The sequence below is a fragment of the Aphis gossypii genome, chromosome X, assembly GCF_020184175.1.
Source record: "Aphis gossypii isolate Hap1 chromosome X, ASM2018417v2, whole genome shotgun sequence".
Taxonomy (NCBI): Eukaryota; Metazoa; Arthropoda; class Insecta; order Hemiptera; family Aphididae; genus Aphis; species Aphis gossypii.
Window position 1 is genome coordinate 44,308,115 of NC_065533.1, and position 6,369 is coordinate 44,314,483.

At 23.0% G+C, this 6,369-nt stretch overlaps 1 long non-coding RNA gene across 1 annotated transcript; it reads right to left on the reverse strand.

The window, feature by feature from the left end:
* Positions 1-1,049: 1,049 nt before the first annotated feature.
* LOC126551908 (uncharacterized) lies at positions 1,050-6,157 on the reverse strand. Its single transcript, XR_007605790.1, has 2 exons — positions 5,958-6,157; positions 1,050-1,312 (listed from the first exon to the last, which is right to left on the reverse strand). It is a non-coding gene; the product is annotated as an uncharacterized LOC126551908 (long non-coding RNA).
* Between the last annotated feature and the right edge of the window lie 212 nt (positions 6,158-6,369).

A 6,369-nucleotide genomic window follows, 5' to 3' on the forward strand; every position in this document is an offset into this window, starting at 1 on the left:
TAATGCGTGAATAAATTGCAATTCGCTGTGTATTTTTTATTGCTCTATCACAATATCATCATTATCTATATCATATAATATTATCTAGGTACTATTTTTTTTTATATATATATATGCAATTGCTTTTGAAGAGTTTTGAATTTCACAATGTTAATGTAAATTATGTGTATCACTAGTGTATTATGTATACATATATATATTTTTTTAAAACTGTAACGTAATATACCTAATACCTATATAATATAAAGCAATAATATCTTTAAGAAAATAACTTTAATTTTCGATCTAGAATACTTTGATACGTGAATTTTTTTTTAACATATTATCTTTTAAACAAGCTTCGATTGTAATCTCGTACTCTTGTATATGTTATTTTAATATTTTCGCTTGAATTATCTTCGACCACGTTATTAGCTTTGTAATAAGCAATACAATTTTAATTCATGTCCGCATTTTGGTAAGTACGTATAATTTTGGTGAAAAAAAATAACATAACCATTGAGAGATTGAACTGGAACGTCCACAATATACAAACTGTGTGAAATATTTATAAAATAAACATTGCACCACACACCTTGTATGGTTATTTATTATAGTAGAGTGTAAGGCTACAGATCTTATATTTAGTTTCGTTTAATTCGTATTAAGTGTTAACCAGAAGTCAATATCAATGTTATGCTATTCGTCATCATTATTGGATAAATAATTGGAGAATGAATTATAAGCCATCAGCAAAAAAAAAAAAAAAACAACAATATTTCTGGCATGAAATTAAAATTCATAAACCACAAAATATCTAAAATTATTAGCTCATAATCTAATCTGTAATATATTCTTAAACCTACTAAAAAATGAAAAAATCGTCTGTTAAAAAGCGCAAGATTTTTCTTATATTATTATTTTCGTATAAACTGTATAACTACTATAGAAATCGTTTATAATGACGTTCAAGGGATCAAGAGAAATAGGTCATAATAACCGGTTGTCATTATAATCCAAATGATGACAAAAAAAAAAAAATGTAACTTTAATAAATATAGAAAAAAAAGGAAAGGTATAAACATTTATTTATTTAAACTAATTCATTAAATCATTATTTTGGAATTTAATTTAAACATTTTGATAAAAAAAAATCTGTTATTTGTTTGATTGAACTTTGTTTGTATGAAAATCATGCTCTATTTTTTTCTGGTTCTTCAAAATTTGTTATTGTATCTTGTTCTCATTGGACCGCTTGTTGTGGTATTGCATTACAGAAACCAAATTGACATGAACAGTTTACTTATTACAAACTCTGACAATTTTTCACTAGCTTTAAAAATCAGTAATATACCATATAATACGCTGAAATTTGATTCAATATGTATTGTATAATAATAATAATAATAATAATAATAATAATAAAAAAAAATCGTTAAATTTAAATAATTTGCTTTAGTATTTAATAATTAAAAATATCAATTTACCATTCATTAGATAAAAAATACAAAATACATAATAAACCGATATTAATGTTGACTGACATTCTAGAAATATTACATAATATAATATAATATAACATACGATTAAAAATATAGGAGTATAAGAAGTGTGAATTAATATATTATTTTGTATATAAACTATTAATTATGTCACAAATTAAATGTATTAACTTTTTATTTCAAATATCTATTAAAATAAATAACTTAATTTAAATTTCATCAAAAAATATTAACGAATCAAACTTTATTTAAAATGCAATTTTTTTTTGTATTTGTTTTATTTACTTATGACTTTGTTTTGTCATAAAAACATATATATTGATTGTTATTTATAAATATATGCTCATAAGCAATTTTAAATTAATCAAAAAAATTGAATGATTTTTTTTCTAATTATTCATGAAAATGTGATTCTTTTCATCTTAAATTGAAAATTAAAATATTATTTTTTTTATGTATTAAGACGTGTTAAAATAGGTTATGTCTAATGGTTAAATTCGTCATGAAAATGAATTTAAATGAATAAAGTGCCTTATTGTTTTACTATAACAACTAGCAGGTAGTGAATCCTTTTAAATTTAAAAGTAAAATAAAAAAAGCGGACAGATGGTTACTGTTCTGCTGTACGCCAGTACTACATTAGATGTCGAGCTTTTCACTGTAATGGATGTGTTAAATTTGAATTCAATTATATAGTATATACAAATATATATATATACATATATATATATCATTGTATACAAAAAACGATTCTGAGCTGAAAGGGTCTGTCAGAGGCTTTGTAACTAAATACGAATATATCGTGTATTCTATGATCTGTTTTTGATGTAAAAATCAGTGTCCTTTATTTGACTATTTGTAATACGGTAAGTATATTAAATTTTTAGTTAATAACATATGTGGAATATTGATTTAAATTGTTAAGACATTTATAGAAAAAGAGAGAGATCAAGTGAGTAACACTCTGCTGTATAATAGGTCACTGTAATTGATGTATTAAATTTGAATCCAATGATAGTTATCATTGTATACGAAAAACAATTTTGAACGGATATGACTTGTCAACCTAGGATATAATTTCCAGTGATTGGTGAAATACTAAATAGGTGGTTTATGTTTTAATGGCCTAAATATACCAAAATGTAAGTTCTTTTATAATGATTGTAAGCCAAACTTATGGAAAATATTGTATTAAATGTTCAACTTTTAGCTACTTATACAACAATTTTTATGAATTATACCTACAAAATAATTTGCAAATATTCATGATTTTGACGATAATATTTGAACTTCAAATGCTAATAACAAAAAATTATGATTACTGTATTCTCATAATTTTTGAATTACTATAAGACTAACTTATGAGGAACTTTGTATTAAATTTTCAAGTATTTTGACTCGACTAAAAAAATTTTATATTTTATATTTATGATATAAATAGCATTAAAATAAGCGAAATATTTTGAAAATTAAATCATGCAAATAAAATGTCAATGTAAATAACTGGTGAAATTTTAAAGTATACGACTTACACTTTTTGATTAACAACAAATATTTAAATTCGTTTGAAGATAAATCGTAATCGTTACGAGATTTCGTAAAAATTTAAAATTTAAACTCCCATAAAATTTTTCCTATAATGATATCTTTGGCTTTCTTTATAGCTATTTGAAGGAACATTTATGAAGAACTTAGCTTTGAATTTTTTAACCTTAGATAGAAACCACATTTTCGTGATTTTGACATCTTTCTAAAAATTTGAACTAAAAACGCTTAAAAAAAAAATTGTGATACACAATTTTTAATTTTTTTTTCACTACAATAGAAACAATTCAAAAAAAACCTTGTATTCAATTTTCAAGTTTTTTTGGTTCTTAGAATTCTTAGAAAAATCAAAAATTTCAGTTGTCTATAAATAGCTCAAAAAAAAAAAAAAAACCCCAAATTGTTTTGTAAATGAAACTGTATATTGATAACACTAATATAAACAATTGGTGAAAATTTCAAGTAGTTACAGAGATTATTTTTTGTATAACAAGTGTATAAGAAAATTGAATTTGTAGAAAACTGGTTTTGCTTAAAAATTCCCGTTTTCCGTCACTTTTTTTTTGTTTTTCTCGATTTTTTTGAAAACTGTTGGAAAATGTTTGCTTTTATCTATTATATATCAAGGATGTTCACTTTTCCACACTTTTCCATCAAAAATCTCCCCCGAACTTTGAAAAACATTTTAAGTACCTAAGGTTTATTGTTTTTGGATAACAACAAAAAAAAACCTATTTTTTTTCAATAGGTATGGATTTTATGTAAAAATTCTATTTTTTTTTTTTGTTATTTTAAAAAGTGTTAGGAATTATTTACTTTTGTCCTTCCAAAATACCACTTTATATAGTTTATTACCAGAAACACCCTAAAGTAGAAAACCGATGCATTTTTACAGACCTTTAAGGTGATAACAGTTAAAAAAAACAACACATAAATCGCTACGATCAGAGTCTTATATAACTAAAAAAAATGGAGAAGATTTAATAACTAAGGCTAGTTTTCACAAAATCTACAGAATTTTGTAGAAACAAAATGATAAAATAAATTGATAAGTCCTAGTTTTAAAATATGCTAAGAAATATCTACCATAATGTATGTTTAAGTTATAAAAGTCATAAATACAGTAATACAGTAATATAGTAATAATTATTATCGAATAAAAATAATGTAAATATTTGTATAAACGAAACCACGATGATGAATAGATAATAAAATATTATATATTTTAAGCTAAATTTGTTTTTAAAATATCTCACCAATATTTACTACTGATTAATGTTGTACATTTTGAAAAACATATATATATATATATTTTAACATTAAATTTATTGATTAGGTATCAGTTATAATTTTTAATGTATAACAATACATTTTTTATTTTGTAATTTAGACGTATAAAAATGTTTATATTTAAAATATTAATTTTATAAAAACCATTTTTTTATCTTTAGCGATTAAATCACTCATGCAAATATGTAGAGGAAGAGAAAAACTGAAGAGCAGCTAGATTAAAAAATATTTATACGATAATGATACTTAAATAGCTGGTATGATTAAAGATAAGGTAAGGATGTAGTCTCACAGACCCAGGTGGTCGAGTATAGCATAGCTTAGATTTTTGGAAAGAAGAGTTGAGAAAAATAAGATGAATCTAGTTTAGTTGTTACATGAAATTGAATAATTGCTTTATCATTTACCTAATATCTAACCAACGAAAGTAAATCAACACAATTTTTTGCATAGGTTAGATTCATCTTTTTTTCTCTTTTGTGACACTGTTGTTACTTGTAACTTGTTAGTTGTTATTTATATGCAACTAAAACAGAAACTGTGTTTGAAAAACTTTAACTCGGTTAGTTGAAATATAAACAATTGTTTACAGACAGTTACATTTTTTGTATTTTGTTTGCCAACCATGTTTATAAGGTTACTACATAGCTCGTATATTTGATAACAAGAAGTTACTACAGGAAGTCACACAACAACCAAAGGATAAAAGCTGACCAACACGAGTTTACTGGAAAGTAGCCAAAAACATGAAAACAACAAACAAATAATTGGTCACAGTATATACATAAAAGCCATACATCAATGATTATTTATTAACTTTAAAATTGTAGATAAATTATGTATTTTTATACACTACTATTTGAATAGCTATAATTTTGTAAACATTTTTTATGATAATTAATAGATTAATTAATAAAAATAGTTTAACTATAATAAAATAATAAATAATACATATTATTAAAATGCATTCAAAATTTTATTTTTCTATTATTCATTAAATATGAGAAATCATGAATAATAGTAGTAAATTATTATTATTATTATTAATAATAATAGTACCTAAATAGATATTTCTTGTAAAATATAAAATACTATTATTTCTAAATTCACATATTTTTTTTATTTTTATTTTTATATTAAACTTAAAATGATTTATATTTAAAATATTCCATTGTTGTCATAATTTATCATGGTTTTCCGAACAATGTTTTTTATTGAAACAATTGTTTTACATTTATAAAAAAAAAGCCTAAAGCTTTTAAGAAGACGTTATACTCTCGTGTATTGTATGTGTCTTACGAACGTAAAACATAGTAAATTTTCGTTCAGCGAAATCAATTTTATGCTGTAATTTTAATATTAGAGTCAATTTACTTATTATTAAACTTGAAGGGAATAATACATCAATAAAAGCCTATAAGAAGCCTTATATTATAATATTATTACTTTTAAGTTTGATAATTGGTAAATTGACTCTGATATTAAAATTAAAACCTTAAAATTGATTCCGTTGAAAGCAAATTTGCCATGTTTTACGTTTGTAAGACATCACGTGCGGGTATGACGTTCTCTTAAAACAACCTGTGTCCCATACATAATTATTGAAATTTCAACATGATAATTACAATGTTAGATACGTACCAGTGTATAGAAATAAATCTATTATGAATTGAATGTACAACATTATTCTATATGTTCATTTGTATTAATAAAACATGTGCTAAACTTTATTTTTACATTTGGAACGTTTAAGAGTTTTAAATACTACTGTTCACAACAAACTTAATGCTTTTAACATAGGTAACAAACAAATTGATGCCAATTATTGAATTATGTGTTACCTAGACAACATAATATACACTTATATAGTATCTTTATAGACATTGTGACAACCATATAATATTCTATGGGAACTTAAATAATTTTTTAGCTTATCTTATATGATAACACATGTAAATATTATGTTAATTAATGTATCAAATTATGTTGTTCACGACAATAATAGTTTAGGATCAAAAATTTATAAAAATTGTATTTTTTTTTTTATTAAAAA